Source organism: Symphodus melops (genome assembly GCF_947650265.1).
Source record: "Symphodus melops genome assembly, chromosome: 1".
Taxonomy (NCBI): Eukaryota; Metazoa; Chordata; class Actinopteri; order Labriformes; family Labridae; genus Symphodus; species Symphodus melops.
The window spans coordinates 21,586,405-21,606,165 of NC_136691.1; the positions used below are offsets into that span (position 1 = coordinate 21,586,405).

Here is a 19,761-nt window from a genome sequence, read left to right on the forward strand (position 1 = left end):
AACACACAAACACAGAAAGGGTTAGACTCCCACTGAGACATGAAATGTTTGTATGGAAACATGTAAGCCTGACCTGTCCCTTTAAAATCACCTCCAGCTCATGGACCCATAAATAAATCTTTACATATCTGCAGAAATCTGAAGATTAAGACTGAAAGTTTTTAACACTCACACTGAGCTGGGCATTTTTGCGCATCCTTCCTCCTCCTGCTCCCCCTCCTCCTCCAGGAACACGCCCCGGTTCTCCCCGTGCAGCCTCCTCCACTCAGCTCCACGCGTCCACACCTCCACACTGTTCCGCGGGGTGTTGGTGGAGGGCGCTCTGGTTCCTGTGGACTTCAGAGCCTCAACAGTCCTTAAGAGAAAGGTAACGATCTCCTCCGGCGGGACGTTTTGTGACTGTTGTGTCTGCTTGCTGTTATTTACGCACCTATCGGAGCGCGCGCGGCTGCACGAAGAGCGGAACATCCGAGCTGAAGGGGGACCCTTCACTTCCCTACCTGCTGTGCTAAAGCTGAGCGCGTACACGCACGCCTCCGGGGGAGATACGGAGAGGCTTTCTGATCTCCGCTGCAGCCTCCTGAGTGTCCGGATGGAAGGGTAGCCGCCGTGTCCTGAGGTGGAAGCCGAACAGGTAAACACATCCATTCTTTGTGTCAAGTCGTGTTGTTCAAGTTCTCTGAGATTGATCAAAGTAGTGTATGCAAAAGTGCAGAAGGTGATGCGTGATATTTTAGTTTTAGTGTGACCTCATGCCACTCGGTGCAGAGATTGTAAATTCTGCTTTAGTATTTCTGCAGCCTTTTTGAGCTTTGCTTTTATTCTTAGTCTTCAACATGAATGATCCCCGAGCAGTTCAAACTTGAGATCCCCTCTCCACCCCTGCAGGATTGCTCTCCTGGAGCTGCAGCTCAATGATCAAACACCATATATTTTTCAAAGACAAAAGAAATCTTTGCAAGTGCATGCCTGAGCAGAGAGCAAACTGAAATCATGCAGAGTTGTTTCTCTGGACCGTGCACTTCCCTATGGAGTTTAATTTGGATTTGTGCAGAGCCTGTTCCCCCTCTGTTCTTTATACTTTTCATGGCCGCAGTAGCTCAGCTTTAGACTGCCGTCGGGGAGAATTATTTCAGTGGTCCCGTAACATCAAATGGATCAACATGTCATACTTTCTGCCCGGTGTGTGTGCCAGTGCACCATCCATCTTGTGTCAGACGACAGGTGATATTTCCAGTGCTTCTGTCTGTCATCATTATTCTGCATTAACTTCCTAATAGGGCTTTTGTTATTGGTTAAGTGCCTAAAGCTCTGTAGCAGAGAATGAAGATGTGCAGACAAGACGACATTGGGTGTGTTTGAGATTACAGTCCTCTGGTTTGATGTGTCAACATCATACTGCTGCTTTAAGCTCTTTGAGAGACCGGTTTAAGTTATGCACTCCACCATCTTTCAGTCTTGAACATGCTTCACTGGTATCACACGACCAAACAACTCTGAATCCACAGAATCAGCCTCCTATCACCTAAGTCAAGAAGTTAAGGTTTACCTAAAAACCAAGCAAAACTCTTTCAGACAGATCATAGGAGGATCAGGCAGTTATAACATAGAATTGTTTTTAATCCAGAAAACCACAAAGATATCAAAGACAAAGAGTGTTTTATGAGGAGTGTTATTAGGGTGGTTAAAGTGTTGCACTCTCAGGCTTCAATATTGCATGGTGGTGTAAAAATAACATGAGTGGAGTGTCAGTCAAGCCTTCTCTGATCTGGTGAAAACTAAAGAAAAGTTACTGGAAGGATGAACATGGCTGAACTCTGTGAAACGCAGCATCTCTGAATACATACTCTTTTACTCTCCTTCAGGTTAAAGATACCTACTACTTTATTGTTCTACAAGATGTGAAGTGATATCAAATTCAATGATGTGTTTGCAGTGCTTAATGCAGTGATTGCAGGGGGGGGGCAAGCAATGCACACGTTTTTTTACTGCCAGCAATGTAAATGTTTTGGAAAGATTTGCAGCAAAGCAGGCATCACATATGTGGACAAAGTGTTTCTCACAGGTTGTTATCACACTTCACATGCTTAACTGCTTTAATATTCTATCTTTGGACAGGAAAGAAAACAGGAATTTGATGCCAAAGAGATGAACTGAAGGTCTGTTCAGCTCAATCAGTAACCTCTGGTGTTGAAAAATAAAGCAGATACAGAAGTGCAGTTCCTGGCATGTCCACTAGAGGCCAGCTGCAGGAGCACAGGGAGTCACATGTACACCCATTCAGAAAAGACAGTTTTTAAAGCAGAAATGAACATTTACATTAGAGGCTGGTTAAAACAACTAACCAGATCTGATTGGCTCAAGTCAGGGTGAATATTTTGGATGACTCATCTGTTTAGATTAGGGATAAGCGTTTAGGGATTAGGGATAAGCGTTATTCACGATAATTTGCGTAGCTCACCTGATTGACAGGTCAGCGTGATGTAACAGTTCGTCCAAACCCGCCTCAGCTCCAGCTCTCAGCCTGTTGTTCAGTTGACTGAAAGTTAGTTCAGTATGGAGACCACCATCGATGGGAATCCAGCGCTCCCCAAAGGAACAGATGGGTGATGTCGTTCAGGTCTTTTTCCATAAATAATTGCAGTCTATGATTTTGCGTTGATATATGTTTATGTGCATGGTGAGAGGGGAGGTGGGCTTGAAAATATTTCATCTGCATAATGACGACCTGCCAGAAAACGTTTGAGAACCACTGACTTAATTACCCCTTATAACAAGTGATAAAAGAACTGAAATGGTCAGAGTGGGTTTTGGTTAAAGAACCAATGATTCAAGAAAAAAAGGTCCTCAGAGATTAATATAAGTACATACAGTACATTGCAAGTATCTTTAGTAACCTGTAAGACTCTCAGCCTACTGACCAATCAGATCTCTTTGTCCTGGACGTCTATGAGCTGAGGGTGGGCAGCGGGTTATACAACACTTCCCTGTTAATTTTTTATCATGAAATATTTTAAAGATATTAAAGATCCAAAAGTATCCTCATTTTCACCTTTCATGCTTTTACTCTGTGAAACTTATCAGGGAGCTTTGCATGATTAGCACAAAAAAAACAACCCTTAGTTATCTCAAACTGGTGTCATTTCAGCCTCTGCCCCCCTCCCCACGTGCCCACTGTCTCCTGATTGGCCAGCTCCCTGGAAGCGTTCGGGCTGGGCAGAACGCTGCAGGGTTGTCAGGGGAGGGCTGCCCTCCAGTGACGGGAGAAAAGAGTCGAAGAGGTTTCAACAGATCAAGAAGAGATTTTTAGGCGGTCCTGTAAAATTCTTGGTTTAATATTGGGGAACTACTGCGTGAACGTTTTCGGGCCCAATGATTCTGAGATTACAGCTTTTTGCTTCCTTCATGATGTTGGGTATGGGCATCCAACATTTTAGTTTTAGAGTTTTAAAATGGGGATCAGCTTAAACGGTCAACTTTTAAGATATAGTCAGTAACTGTTTCATTAAAAAATAAAATATAGACTTCCCTCATCAACATACATGTGTGGTGGTGACTGTGTCTGCAGAGAGCCTGACCTCTGCCTAGAGTGTCATGTTCAGGTTGACTCGGGACGTTTCCAGGAGCTGGTGTGTTTTAAGGCTGAATGATTTTAAGAAAAGATTGAATTGCGATTTTTCTGGCAGAAATTGTGATTTCAATTTTTATCACGATTTTCTTCAAATCAAGCTTGTGCAATGTTCTCAATGTACAGTAACATTTACAAACATGACAGGAAATGACATCATACCAGTTAAAACATTAAATGCCAGAACTCTAAATTAATAGAATGAAAACTAAAGTTAAGAATTGATTTCAGATTTATTTATTAAGAAGAAACACACAGATGGTGTGATGTTCTTGTTTTTAGTTTCAGTTTGACAGAATCTGGTTATAAGTGTTGATATATATTTTGTGCCTTTGGGGTTGCCGTAGGTGACTAAGTTCACATAAGTTATGCAACAAGAGAAGCCAACAATGTCTCTATATTTTCTTCTGGCCATACGGCTGAAACATTTGCCTGTGAGCGACATTTCATGTTCAGATCTTGCATTGTTTATTTTGAGTATGTTTAATAAGGTTACAATGTGAGATAACAACAATTGATACAGTCACGATGCTAACCGCTAGCAGTCCTATTCAAATTCTCATAGACTTTTCGGTTGTTTAGCATATTATGAGATGAATAACTTATGTTTTGGTGTCTGTTTATTTTTAAAGTGCTTCCTTTATTAAAGACTGGACAAATAAACTTCAGCTTCTTTATTGGAGGAAAACTGTTAACTATCTGTCGAGCTGTGTATCAGGCTAAAGAAGTCACGCACACACGCAGGGGCAGAATCGACGGCGTGTGTGTGTAAATTGACACAACAGCTCCTGGGTCAGTCGGGAGAAGCACTGCCAAAAACCGTGACTGTGATCATGTTTTTTGAAATCGCGATTTCGATCAGAAAACAATAAATCGTTCAGCCCTTAGTGTGTTTCCTCCAGCCAGTGACTGCACAGGTGAGTTTAGGAGCGGATACAAATCAGCATTTGGACATGATTCAAACCGGTAAATATGATGGACGCTGACGCAGCGACAAAGAAGAGGAAAATACAATCAAAGTGAGATCACGGAGCAAGCCTCATTTCTGTTGGACTGGCAGCTGACTAACATCACCTCAGCCTTAACACGTCCCGTTACGTGTTGTGGGTCTCATCAGAGGATGTGTATCCGAAGGTGTAATCTGAGCTCCCAGAGGTTGTGGTGGCACACAGTTAGCAGCAGCCAGGACAGCCTATCGTCCTAATGACTCCTGTGGGCAGGGCGGGCGGCAGAGGACATTGAGGAAGGGCCTGAACATGCTCGCCGATGACCTTCTCCGAGTAACAAATGAAGCACAGAGGAAAAAACAAGCGAGGCTGCCAACTCCACTAAAACAGTGAGGGGAAAAAGAGAGCGGGGGAGAGTTAGTCCATCGGTCTGATTTTACAGCAGCCTTTCCGGTGTATCAATCCGGCCGTTCCTTCACGCCGGGCATGTTATTACATTTCACTCACGTTCGCCTTTGCTGAAGTGCTAATTGAATCCATCCAATGTTCAGGCGAAGACCGACCTACTGTACCAACGTGACCTTGGTTACCACTTCCAGATAACTTCCAGCGAGACATCCCAGTGGATGTGAGGCCCTGCGGTGTGGCGCTGTGTCATCAAGAAGGCCAAGTCTGCTTTGCCAAATTGCGTCAACATGTTTCTCTGACGATGACATGAATTAATTTCGAGCTTAGCAAGTGATTATTGGTGGCTCTGTGAGGCTAACGGAGAAGAGGAAGTTTGTGTGGGGTCGTAATCTGAGGATGGTGCAGAAATCCGTCAGCCCTGCACGCTGACAACCTTCATCTTCTCTCAGGGCGGTGATATACGGCGAAGGTGACCGTAATCATTATTCACAGACTGGTGTCCCTCTTCTCCCTGGCATGCCTTCCTCCTGGGTCTGATCAAGTGAGTTCTATTATCCCGCAAGTAATGATTTGTGGAGGTCTGTGGCGCTGTAGCATCTGAAGGACAGCGTATTGTGGAGCCTTCCAAAACAATATCATAACCCACATCCATTAGCCATATGGGTTCCACTCCCCAGATTTGCTTGATGCAATTTCCGTGTCCTCCCACAGCGCAGCCACAGAACGAGGCGAGGATTCATTTAATTACAAGATGTTTTTTTTTGTTCCTATGGTTCCTACACCTTTCTGCACAGATTGTTTCCATTTAATATCCATCCTGTGGTAAGAACGAAGGCTCCAACTGGAAAATAATTACAAAACAGATCATTTGGAAAATCCCAATTTAGGATCGACTAAACGAAAAGGGGACTGTGAATGTTTCCTTTATAGGGTTAATGGTACCTTACTCCACATTCACATTGTTCTAAATCAGAGAAAAGAAGCAAACTCAAAGCTTGAGCTGAGCTCTGTTTCTGGATCAGTTGCACTTGTGCTTGTGAGTGAGGGGGCGTGGCTTTCGAGGGAGCACAGAGGGGGGGGGGGGTGGTGCAGACTTACTTTAAAAATGAAAATGACCAACTCTGCCTTTAAATGATCTTTGGATCCCGCCTGGGAGAGGGAGTATACTTTGAGTTTTATTTTGAAACTTTAACCCCAAATTTTCACATTCTCCGCGACCGGACGCTCTGCGCGTTTCCTTTTTCTGACTTCCTGTCCTTCGGGTTGTCACATTCGGTCCAGCTCCGTTGAAAATGAACTCGCAGTGTATTTGAAACGCAGCTGTCATAGAGACAGTGCGGATGTGCGGTTCATCTCTTCTCTCTCTGATAAAATGCCAGGTGGACACGGGCTCTAACGATAGAGCAAATTCAAGGGATTCTTCATCCGTTTGCTTTGGTAGTATTTTTAAATGATCACGCATCCTGCCCTGCTTTTCCCCTGAGATGGGAGAGGATGACAAGGAGCCTCTGGTGACGGGGTAGTGTCAGTGCTCTCACTGTTTGCCTATGGACACAAACGTAGAGTCCGTTTCTACTGCATACATGTCAATACAGGTTCATGTTTCAACGGATGAAGTATCCCTTTAACTCCAATGAGGTGCGTTTGCTTCAAATAGTTGGTCAAGTAAACAGGACGATTGTGGTGAGGTCAAACGTATTTGTGTGCTCGCCTTTGGTGCAATCTTGATGAAAACTTGATGGTAGTTGTTTTGTTTCTTTTCGCTCCATTTTTCCCTCTGCAGTGCTGACATTTTAAAGCCTTTGATTGACATGCTGGGGTTTTGCATGGATCCATATTTATGACCGTTGCTGTATAATTGACTTCTGGACACATGGCACCCCCTCCCCGTCCACCACCAACAGCCGTACGAAGGGCAAGAAGACTGAAACACGGAGCTCACAGCTGTAGTTCTGAACCACATGTATCGAGGAGTGAACACGGGTTATGGACCTGTGTCCCTCAGCGGTTCAAAGGCAGGGTCAACACTTTCAGGGTGAGGTGTTGCATCCCAATACTTACTCACTCACAATAAAAGTGGTTTTATTCAGTCTGTTGACGCTGAATGAATTATTGTTACTTTTAGGGTATCAGGAAGTTACTTTAGAGTGGTGGCTCGCCACCCGAACGCCGTGTATCGTGTCCCACTTGAGCTCCTGCTTGTTTTTGCAACTCTTTGATATCTGCCGTTAAGTCCGTCACGTCAGCTATGAAAAGTGACGTCTAGTTCAGGTTTTTACTTTTTTTTTTTTTTTTAGGTTGCTCGTTTTCAAACTGTGCAGTCCTCTCCGTCTGTGAGCTTTCTCATCCAGCTCACTGTGTTGAAAAAAGAAAAAGAAAAGTGTCTGTCTGCTCCATCTGCGCAGACAGACACACAGAGATACTGTCACGTCGTTTTTTTGTTTTTTTTCCCCCAAACTTTGGCTTGTGTTATATCACAGCTCAATACTTCCTCACTCTGCATTAGCCCCACTGCTGCTGCTGCTGCTGAAACTCAGCCATAAAAACGACTTACGACTCCAGCTGTATTGACATGTGCAGACATAACGCACTGCCGTAGTAAATGCAAAAATCACTTCTAATTATATTTCAGGCAAAGAGCTGATTTACTCCGAGTCATTTCAGCAGAGCGATGTCATCTCTGCCTAGGAAGGTTCATCACATCTTTCAGAAAGTTTTTTCTCCTGTTGGGCAACTTAAAAGTGGTGATTTTTTTTTAAACCTGACAGAAGGACTCAGACCTGATACTTTTTGTAACAAACATTCAGCATACAACTAAAACATTTAGCAAGAGGAGCAGTTTTGTCCCAGGAATGAACATGACTTCAAATGTGGGTTATTAAAAGACTGTTTCAGGAATTTGGGAGCAGATTTGTCCCAGCAGAGCACCCTTACTTACATCTGAAGCCGGCGTTGGCCACACAACGCCCTGCACATGGGTTGTTTTTTTTTCTTCTCTCTGCGCCTTTGTCTGCGTGTAGCACCAGCGATCCGGGGCGTGATGCTTAATTCTCTGCAGCTATCTGCCGCTATCAATTAGAGCCTTTACGGGGAGGTGCTGTCAGCGTTACCGTGGCAACCGATGTCTTTTGGCTGCGCGTTGCATCCCCCGCAGGGCGCGGGGATGGAGAGCTTTGCAAGTATATCGCTACACAGAACATTTTAAAGATTCAAAATCTTGAGTGCCGGAGGAGAAAAACAATGAGCATGAAATACTGAGCAGTGTTGGCAGACTGTCGGCGGACGCAGCTTCTCCGCGGCTTCTTGGCTTTTGGAGGAGCTGCTGAGGCTATTATGAGTGTTAAACAGATAGCTTTGACAATTTGAGGAAGTTGTGCTAAAGCGTCTAGCAGGCAGAAGTAAGCAGAAAGGGACTGGAAACGAGCCCAGACTTCTACAGCGTACAGTACACTTAGGAATTACCTTCTCACACGTTTACAAGCTGCTTCATTATTCTTTCAGATAAAAACGTCTCCAGTTAACAACTTGCTATTCTCCACTAACACACTTTATGAGTCGCCATGCCCTGATTTTCTTTAAATATCTGGATTTAGTGCTGAGTTTTAAACGAGCGTTGTGTTAAAATGTCAGAGGATGTCGACTCTCGGGGATCAGAGCCAGAGGTGCAGTGTGTGTTTGGTCCCAGATTTAAGGAGCTCTCAGGTCTACGGGGAGTTTATAGTCTTCGGTTTAAACTTTAACAGGATGAGTATTTTACAGGAAGATGGAGATGAGATTCTTTCTACGTCTGCGAGAGTAACTGTTTCGTTTGATTTTGCACATTTTAAAGGCAGAATGTGCAACATTTTACACCTAATTATGGCAAAATGTCTGTCTACAATGAGTGGATCAAAAAGTCACACATTCTTCCCTTAAGGTTACTCATGCTTACAGCTAGAGGAGTAATATTGCTAGACAGGAGATAGAAAGGATTTCTGTACAAAATTACACATTTTAAAGAGCCGAGCCCGGCAGTATACGAAGCCTTTCAACAGTACGTCGATGGTCGTGTAGGGTTAAAAAGAAAAAGCTCCCTAATCGTAGATGAAATATAAACTGTCTTCCTCTGGTGGTCGGTATTGTAAAGCAGAGAAGTGTAATGCCGAAATTCCACCAGATGCTAGTTTGGTCCGTCTCCGCTCCGCTACAGCATCTTTATTCAACTCGTTTGCTTCCACTGGCTTCGCTGCGTCTCCGCTCTCGGCGCAGCAATTTACCACAGAAAAGATGGAGCGGGACAGGAAGTCAGACAACGAATCAACATCAAACACACCCGGTTTATGTTCAGAATCAAACACAGGATGTCATTGTGTGTGTATGGTTTTGTACCACATACATCGTATTTTTACGGGTTCGTTCCTTTGTCTTGGCGCTCCAGTAGTCCGTCTGTGCTGCTCCGTTCCACGCAGTGAAAACACAGCCTGTGGGTCAGCCGAGGGACACGGTACCATAACAGACCGGAGCGGACGTGCACTGTGCACGTATCTGGTGGAAGCTCTGGGTAAGAGTTGTCTTACTGAAGAGGCAGCGGATGTCTGTCTGCACAGACTGACGCTGATGAGCAGTAATCTGAGCTTCCTCAGGAGTGAGAAAAACACCGGCAGCCCCCTTCCGTCCTGACTCTGAGTTATGGCTCTTCTTTATCTGATGGAGCACTTAGTCCCCCCCCCCATTCCCCTCCAAGCCTTGTTTTCAAGTATTCTTTTCACTTACACCCGATCGATGGCTGTTGCCGAGTGTTAATGATGAGTCATACTATTAAATGTGATGACCTGAGGCCGTATTCTATTACCTTGCTTTCATGCACAGGCAGACCTCCGTAATTAGGGTTCAAGTAGATGCAGCCGGAGACGCAGGTTGGAGCCAAAATGCAATTAAGAATCGCCTTCGCACACACGCACGCTGCTGAAAAGAACTGTTAAGTACAGTTTAAAAGTTTGAAAGCTTTATTGGTTGCTGTCGCTAAGGAGATGAATGTTCTCTAAAAAAACTGATGCTGCTCAACGAGTGGCAGGAAAATCCTCGAGTGGAATTAACGACCCTTTTTAATTCATACTGTTTTTCACATTTCTGTGCAGCATGCAGGAAGATGTAATGCAGAGGTCTGTGGTCAGAGCGGGGGTCTTTTATCCTCATTAATAATGTAAAGGGACAAAGCAGGATGTGACAGAGTTACATAATCAAAGGGCGTCTCACTGCGCTATAAGTGGTCTGTCAGACATGGAGGGGAAAAAAGATGGATTCGATGAGTGATCTTTTTCGACTTTTATCTGCTGATGTCAAAGGTCAATGAATCCCGTAAGATTTTCTCCCACAGGGGGATCATAAAAACCACAGGAAGGAGCTGCTCACAGCCGCGCGCCACAGATGGCGCCTAAAACACTTAGAAATGTGGACGAAACGTCTAAATACTGTTAAAGCTTAAATCCTTGAGGAATTTAATTGAGTAGAGGATTAAGTCCCTAAACTATGATGGATATAAAATTGAAAATGTGACACTTATTTGTGGCTGTTGCTTTTTTTTAAGGGCATTGCTCCGCAAATGTACTTTTTATTTTTAACTATGCAAACCTGTTTTTGTCTGTATTAAATGATTCTGATTCTACTTTTGTCACAAGACATGATTGCTTCTCTCCCAAAGGAGCACCATGTAACTCTGACACCTAGTGTTTAAAATGGGCACTGCAGCCCAGGTTTAAAACACTGGCGAGAGCGTACAGTCGATGCTCACGCAGGTCGCCATATCTCAGACACTGTAGCTTCAGTGTTTAGCCAGCTCTGCATCGCTCTGTAAACCTTTCTGTGTTCTAACCTCTCTCCATTTTTAAAATCATCTCCAACATTGATCCTAGTCTGAGCAGCTTTCTGCTGCTGGAGCTTATTAGAAACATGGATTTATCCTTGGCAGAGAGCGAACCCTTCCTTATAGTGCGACTCTGCACTTCTATATCTTTATTGGGCTGCTAAAAATGCTCCTTTCTCAGGCTGCTAAAAGTTATTTTATCTGTGAAATCCAAAGGAGGGGAAATTATTTTTATGAGTGAGGTGTAAAAAAAAGACCAACATTTTATGAGATAAAAGCTTTGTTCTGTTCCAGTTTATGCAGCCGATATAAAAACACACATTATGCACTAATGTTCATGGTGTGCCGTCCTGGTTGTTCATCAAACAAACGATTTCTTCCCAGTAACACTAAAAGGAAACGGTATGAGGTGCAACAGGACGACACCATGCTGTAAATTTGGATCATTACTGACGATTTGAGTGATTTCCAACATTTAACTACTTGACTGTTTCATGAGATTTAGTGTCTTGGAGCATCGATTACTGTGCTCTCGCTGAGAGCGGCTCCGTTTCTGTGTTTGTTGCATCGTGGGACTGAGCCATTGATCAAAAAGTTCACCCAGAAAGGGGATTATTTGAATGGCTTCTCGCTGGCTTCTTTGGGATGTTCGTTATATTTACTGTCACAGAGTGACAGCTGGAAGTGCAGGCAGCATGGAAAGAACCCAGACGCAGACAGAACAGCCATTCCATTTAAAAAAGCTGAAAGGCAGGTGCTGCTGTTTTGAGTCCGACCGGAGTGTTTTTGAATGCATATGGGAAATAAGTTTCCCCTTGGCAGCCATCGTGATGGGACTCTCTGCAAGTTGTGCACCAACATTTCAGCCTTCCAGCTTGAGGAACGCTTGAGCTCAATTTATCCAGTAAGGAACCCATTTTTTTAAGTTGGAAATCACAAAATGTAAGCGATATCGAAGTGGCTGCAACACAAGAGGAAGAGACAACCAGTGAAAAGATAAAAAGATATATTCATTGATAAATGATTAAACTTCAACAGGACATCAGGAAATGATGTTGAAGTCAGCTCACTGTCTGACAGAAGAGTTGAACCCTTCCTGTAACTATCATTCAGTCGGTTAATGTTTGATTTGAAATCATTCTTAGCTGTCTATTAGAGAAAGACTTCTTCATGTGCTGTGTTTCTTTGCTGCAGAGTTTGGGAAAGTTTGCAGTTTTTCCAAAAGACGGATGTCTGCAGTCCTCACAGGTTTGTTGCAGACTCAGGTCAGTCCTCTGACTCTGCAGTCAGGTCGGCTTTTTTAATACTCGAAGGGATTTCATAAAGAACATGTCAAAGGCCACGGAGGCTGGAAACTAGAAATATTCTGCAGTAAAAATAGGAGAATCCTTTCAATGTTTAATACATTTCACTGAGCCGGAGCTGCTTTTAGACGGGTTTTTTTCTTTCTTGGACAATAAGCCGAGTCATCTGTAACTGTGGGGTAAACCCTCCAGCTCTGTCAGGACAACAGCGTGCAGGAGGATTTCTTCTGAGGTTGAAGAGATGTTAGCACACGTTAATAAAGGGAAACGTTGCACGGGTGAATAAAGAATGATGGGGATATTCATGAGCAGAACATTAGACTGATGATCACCGGAGGAAAGAAGGCCTGAAGGAGAGAGTAGTTTTAAAAATGGTCCCAGTGGAAAGTTCCTGAGCTGCATCTAACCCAAGTCTGAAGTCAATTCTCATCATGTTGGTGAATTGAGACCAGTGTTATTATGTTCACATTCTTCAGGTGTAGCTGGCGGTGGGACTTCCTCATTAATCAACACACACTCTTCCCTCTACAGAGCTATGAGGTGTAAACAAACGGAGAAACGTGTTTATGTACATTTTAAGGGTTACGGTTTATGTCGGCCGAGGTCAGATAACAATCATAGCTGATGTTCTTCTGTGAATAGTCTCGCTTGTATCCTGTTGAAAGTTACATCCCAAAAATTCTTCACTATTCTGAGTCAATCTTCAGAAGGTTTGGAGAAGAAATCACCTTGACTTGTAAATGTCACACATCTCATGAAAACATCTCAGACAACAGACAGGCTCCAATCCCAAATTAGCCTAACTCTGTTTGTGTGAGGTATTTTACCCAGATATGGTGACAGTTGCTCAAACCTTAAATCAGTTACTCTTAGACAGTAGGCAATATAAAAAAATAGATAAGCAAAGTTACCAAAGTTGGTTCTGACAGTTTACACGGTGATGGAGGTTGGTGCTCAGAGGTCAAGGCAGGCAACTCTTTGTATAGTCCCATGCCTGTAGGAAGACTCCCATCGGACAGCTCTCCCTCTCCACGCCGTGCAAACCAAAGTTTGTAGATGAAAATCAGAAAGGAAAATAAATTAGGTGTGTGAATAAACCTTAGGGAACTGTCAGACAAAACAGTGAAGAAGGTACATTTTCATGCATTCATTCATTTACATCACATTTAAATCTTCTCATAACATCGAATGTCCGGGTTCACTCGGCAGGATAATTAGGCCGATTTTGTCACAGGCGGTGGTGGAAAAACAGGGAGGAGGACCCACATGCAGAAAACCAAAATGTATTAAACAAAAGGCAAAACAAAACTTACTCAAAAAACTAAATCCAAAACGTCTCGAAACACGAGTGACAAAAAACAAAGTAAATCCAGAGAGCAAAAAACAAACAAAATAAAAATACAAAAACCACGAGGAGCAAGGAGACAAACCACATACCACGACAAAAGACAACGATTCGACAAGAGGGTAAGAACACACAGAGACTATATAGACAGGGGTAATCAGACAGGTGAGGACAATCAGGGTAATCAAGACAGGAGAGAAACACAAGCAACAAAGAACACAAGACCAGAACACAAGAGGACAAGTACAAAGTCAAACACAACACTGACACCACCAAAACCAGATACACAACATAAAACAGGAAACACCAAAGACTAGACTTAACACAGGATATAAACTTACAGGCAACATGGAAACACTGAAGACCAAAGCAACCAAACCATGAATCACACACAAGAAACACAGGAAACACTGAAGACTGAACTAAGAAATATACAGAACTCCAATTCTCCGATAATCTTAAAGACGACCCGATCATCATAAAATAATCCTGCCGTGTGTCGAGTGTTCAGACCGCTCTCGTCTGTTTGGAAGGACGTCGGGACCGCTCTGATCTCAAATCGGGGATTTTCAACATGTTGGATTGTTTTGGCCTGATTTCTCATCGTGTGTGGTGTTTCCAGCATGAAACCAGCATGAGCCTGTTGACTGTGACACAGGAGCCAATCAGAAAGCGAGGTGACGTAGCGGCGAGGAAATAACAGGAGCACGCGCGGGAATCCAAAAATCAAACCACGTTTGATCTCGAGGGGTTATGTGAGATTTCCCGACTGATCGGAGGACGTTTGTGAGTGAAATTGGTTGGTGTGTGGTGTGTTGATGTTGCCGTGTGGCCGCACACCACACACTGTACGACCAAAACTGTAAAACCTCTGATTATTTATCGCCATGTGTGGTCTCTAAAGTTTGGGAAATCGGCCGTTTTTTGTTTAAACGAGCTGAATGCAACAAAAGGTTTTTAGTTTTCATCTGATATCAGGGTGAAAACAGGGGGATACATGTAAGTTCATAGCAAAATCAGGCTTTTCTGGTGTTTCCTGTAACAGTGTGAAAGACATAATAAGAAATAAACTTCACTCCAGCTGGATTCCAGGTCACTGCAATTTAGACACCCAAAGTCCCCAAAGAAAACCACAATGTGGCTTCAGATGTCAGGTTCCACCACAGCAAGCTGTCAGTTTATGGTCATAAAACATTCAGCTGTGATAAAAGGTTCAACATTATGCAACCTGAGTTATATTTCAGGGTAAAGAACCAGGTGTGAAAACGGTCTGTGGCCCCTCAGGAAACGATTCTCTCCTCAGCCTCTCACACAATGCATCAGGAGTATTTGTCACGTGATCAAATGAGGTGAAACAAAATGTCTGAAGTCGGGTTTCAGAGCCTCCACAGGGATGTAACCTAGATGTTTTATCTGCACAGATCTGCTGCCATATCTCTCTGACTCAATCCTGCTGCTCTGTTGACCTCAGGGAGAAGAGAGGAAGACGGCTTATATATGGGGAGCAAAACAAAGATCCAGAGAGAAGCAGGCCACGGTGTATTTGTTCATACGTGTGGAGAACATTTTCACCAGCACCTGGAGGCGGTGAGCCTGGATGATGTACATGTTGTGGAAGCTGCCGTTGTTTGCTCGACAGAATAGAATCTCTGAGGCTGCAATTATAAGTGCTGAAGGAAACAGCAGAGACCCAGTTCTCGTGTTTCTGCTGAGTCTCCTCTTTCTTTTTCCTCTCACCTGTACTAAGTACAGCACTGAGCCATCAGGGCACATCTGCTCTCACCTTGTTGGATGAAATGTTTAACCATTAAAGGGACTAATGTCTACTTTACAAGACAGCCCCATTTACAATCTCAATTTTGAAGCCATCATTGAAATACAGAATTCAAAAGAGAAAATAAAACCTCCAATTTTGACCACCAAATTAACACCTCAAATTGACCATCTTGTCCAGCAGGTGTTTTGGCTCTGCCTCTGTCAGTGAGTCGCACACGTCTCTTCTCTCTGTAGACGACGTTTGTGGAAAGATGTTTTGCTGCTGGTTGTTTTTATTCAGACAAAGACTTTGCAGTAGTTCGCTCAAGGCCAGAAGCTGCAAAATCCAATCCCTTGTCAAAGTGCCAACCCTTCGACAAAATAACACAACACTTGAATCAGACAACATTTAAATAAAACAGGATATTTGACCTGATCTGAAGAGAGCTTTTGTGCTGTGACAATCTGCAGAAAAAGAAAGACAAGTGGTGGCACTTTCTTCCCTTTAACTAAAACATGAAACATCGTCCTGAACTAGTGTTTCACACATTTGGACATTATGTAGACTAAAGACGATCTTTGATCACCAAGGATTAGAATATGTTGACGATGTGCCAATGCAGAGAGATCGTAGCCCCGGCTACAGTCTTCATTTGAGAAGACAGCGGGGTCATGTGGGAATGTCGAGCCCTGTCTTTATTATCTTATCATATGTAGTACTGTGTATTGTACAGTATCACATTGTACTATGACATATTGTGTTGTACTGTTTAGTATCTGTATCTCATTATACTGTAATGTATTGTGTTGTAACTTTCCGTGTCATGTTGTTTCGTATCATAATATCGTACCGTAACCGATCGCATCGCTTCATAACATTTTATATTGTATAGTTTGTTTCTCTGCAATTTCCATCCTTCAACTACAAAGCATTCATTTAAACATGACAGTATAATTACTTGTAGTGTAAAAAGTTGTCAAGATCAGGGCCCGACCGGTATGGGATTTTTGGGCCGATGTCAATATTGGGGTGAAAATAAATCCGATACCGATATATTGGCTGATATCGTTTTGTGATAATTTTCGATCTTTGTTAATAGATATCGACACACACACATTTATTGTGTTGATCTCTCAAAGGCAGGTTATCAAACTCTCGTGAAAAAGACTGATGTGTGTGCATCACTAGCGTTTGATATAATCCTTATAGCGCCCTCTGCTGGTGAAAGGAAAACTGTCAGTCTGATACAATGAAACTCAAATGAGATGCTAAAAATCTCATAACATCCACACATATCTGCGTATTTACCGATAGTCACTGGCTATGCTAATATCGGCCGGTATCGTTGGCGGGGCGATTAATCGGTCGGGCTCTATATGTGATGTGCTGTTTGTTGTGGGCCGGAACAGGAAGTGAACACGGAGACGTCCCGACTCTTTAAGAGAACACTTTGTTTGAATTGGCTGACCTCGCGGGTCATGACTGTCCTCTGTCTCCACTGCTGCTCCATCGAGCTGAGGACGCTCCGGCATTTTCCATGATGAGGTGCTGCTTCTGCCTCACATGATGAGGGAGACACGGGGGGAGAGCAGGGATTGGATTAGGCAGTACATCTTATATGTGGATGCATGTGTCGACATTCAGTGGTTATCTTCAGGAGAGACCACTGACCTGCACATCCTTCTCTTTGACATGATTTACTTTAAAACTGGGCCGTATTAGATTTGTATCCAAAAACAGAGCCGTTGGACTGAGCTGTAACACGAAGAAGAGCTGCAGAAGAGACAAATATCTGATGTACTATAATAGAATAACTCTGTATTTGCCCCAATTTCCTAAATTAAATTGTGGTTTCCGGCACTATCCGTCAGAGGAAAACTTTTCCACCCACAGAAAGTGATGGCATCCTAAAGAGGAGTGAGTGGGTGGAGGCTCCAGAGAAAGTTTTACCCAGCAGCATTATCGGGGTAAAAAGCGTGACTGGTGCTGTGTTGCATGATTTGTGGATTGTGAAGTAAAGATTGATGAATGAGGAGTTCACTGTATGGTACACGCCAGGAGCCCTTGGGCCATATGTGCAACAGTCAACACGAGCTGCATGCAGAGAAAGCAGCACGTGTTACACCATGCATGTCTGTGATAAAATTAGCAATAGGCGCTCAAAATGCTAAAATCCACCATTTGGTTTCAACCCTTAAAATTCGATATAGGTCAGGCTCACATGTTTCTGTTTCCAGACGCTTTAAAACAACGAATTAGAAATAAATCTATTGAAACATGGCGAACAGGACGACAGGAAGACTTTGGCTCATATTTGGCTCCGAACTTCATTCAACACTACCACAGACTAAAACAATCAATAATCTACGGTACGGCTGGCATGATCATTTTTTACTGATCCGACTGGTGTTTAATGAGGCCGAAGCCTTCGCGCTCCACATAATGAACCCACCTGTGACTTCCCCGGCTCAATCACTCTCACTCGGCACACGGAGGTGGGAAACGTGTGCCGCTGTGCTGCATCATTTATATTGATCGCTCTCTATACGTTTGAGAATGAATGTCAAGGTTGTGTTCTTTGAGATTCAGTCGACTTACTTTTTAATGGGTCACAGAGTGATCTCCTTTGGCCTTCAGTGAACTGATGGGACCGTGGTGCACACTGATGTCTGTATGAAGGCAGCTGACCAACTTTTACTTCTGTACGAGTAATAAACTGTGACTGATAAACGTCTGCTTTTCCTCCTTTGTATCGTCGATACAGTGGGTACGGAAAGTATTCAGACCCCTTTACATTTTTTCACTCTTTGTGTCATTGCAGTCATTTGCTAAAATGAAAAAAAGCTCATTCTATTTCTCATTAATGTCCACTCTTCGAACCCGCCTCAGCTCCAGTCTGTCTCAAAACTAAAGTAAGGCTTTTCCCCAAAGAGTTGAGCCCAATCCTGTGCGTCTGTCCTGTGACATCGTCTGCATCAAAGCTGTGATTGGACAGAAAACAGGTGTTAGCATCCTGTGTCAGTGTCGTTTAACCCTAAACTGAAAGAAGTGGTTGTGTTGCCTAAATCTGTTTAAAAATTCTCTCACACTAAGTTGAGCACTGCTTCCAGAAGGGTCCGCAGCTTCCACCAGCTGCTGGGGATATTTTTCTTTTCTAAGCAGAGGAAGAAGAAGAAGTGTGTGAGGCCGGAGCTGCTGTCCGTGGTGCTGAATCAGCCTCTTCCCCGAGGATTACTCTGCACACTGACACACAATGAGAGGATGAGAGCCGAGGGCAGCGTGCTCATCGGCTTTTTGTCACAATAATGGGTTTTACCGTTTAAGAAAATGACTGTAATGATTCTCTGCTTATCTCCGCTGACAGAAAGTTATTTGTACATTGAAGGAAAAATACTGCTTAGCGTGATGCTCATTAAGCATGGCCAGTCAGCAGGCTCATAGCTGTTACTATGTTTGAAAAGTGCAAGGCCACATGTTGCATTGTATAACTACAGGTATTAATGAACAGGCACGTCAGTGATACTAACTATTTAATGTACTTGTTAAAGTTCTGGTGCAGGTTGTTCTTATTCTCTGTTGGTTCTGATACCAGTCAGAAGTTTCATACATGTAACTCTGACTGATGAAGATGGATGTGTTAGACCAGGGGTTCTCAAAGTGTGCCATGCTAAGGACCCCAATACAATAATCAATGTCTGATACTGACCCCCTCTTGCATATTGTGTAGGCGCTGAACCCATGCATTATTATATTTAATCTCTATGGGGTGTTTAATGTCTAACTTTACACAGATTTGTCTGTTTTCTCCAAATAGTTCATGACTCCTCGCCTCTCTGGGTATCAATATTACCTCCTGAATATGTTTAATGCAGTTCTTAAAACCACTCAAACTTTAAATCCTCTCCTTAGTGTGAGCGTGAAGACATCACTCTGCGATCAGCACGTCCATGTTCAGAGAATTTCTTTGGCTAGGAGAAATGTCCCTCATCGGCACAGTCGCATGCAATTGGACGTCAGAGCAGAGGGCGGCACCTCCTTTGAACAAAGGCTCTCATTGGCTGCTTAAGGGCAGGTTTTTTTTTTACCAGTTCAGTGGATTGGTTTGGATGTAACATGTTTGAATTAAATAATCTAATAAATGATCTTTTACTGGCTTTAAATCGTCAACAAAAGAGAAACCTGAGGAATCAGGCTTGACTATGTTAAATCGAGGACGGGCCTGAAATTAAATACACCACTTCTTAACAAGGTTTTCCAATTTCATTAACAATTAAACAAGCTTGCTCTGTACTCCTTTCATTTAAAGTATTTTATCAAATCTGTCCCAAAAATAATCAACAGTTTTTGTAACAGTCAAAATATTTTCTTAGTTTCCGTGACCTTCATAGCACCCTATGGTGCCCCCTCAGGTGGTTGGGACCCCGACTTTAAACAAACACTGTGTTAGAGAAGCGAGGTTTTGTTGATGTCATGGTTTGAGTCCAGTGAAAAACAGAAATCTTAAATTTGAGATGTTATTTTAAAAGTTCCC

The 19,761-nt window shown here is 43.3% G+C and overlaps 1 protein-coding gene across 2 annotated transcripts in view; it reads left to right on the plus strand.

The window, feature by feature from the left end:
• Positions 1-220: 220 nt before the first annotated feature.
• Positions 221-19,761, plus strand: part of LOC306834605 (heparan sulfate glucosamine 3-O-sulfotransferase 5) — a 75,504-nt gene continuing 55,963 nt past the window's right edge. The window contains exon 1 of one of the 2 annotated variants that reach the window (XR_013780510.1): positions 221-634. The gene's annotated coding sequence lies outside the window, so the exon portion shown is untranslated. The remainder of the gene's footprint in view (positions 635-19,761) is intronic. The other variant, XM_079360641.1, reaches the window with a different exon arrangement.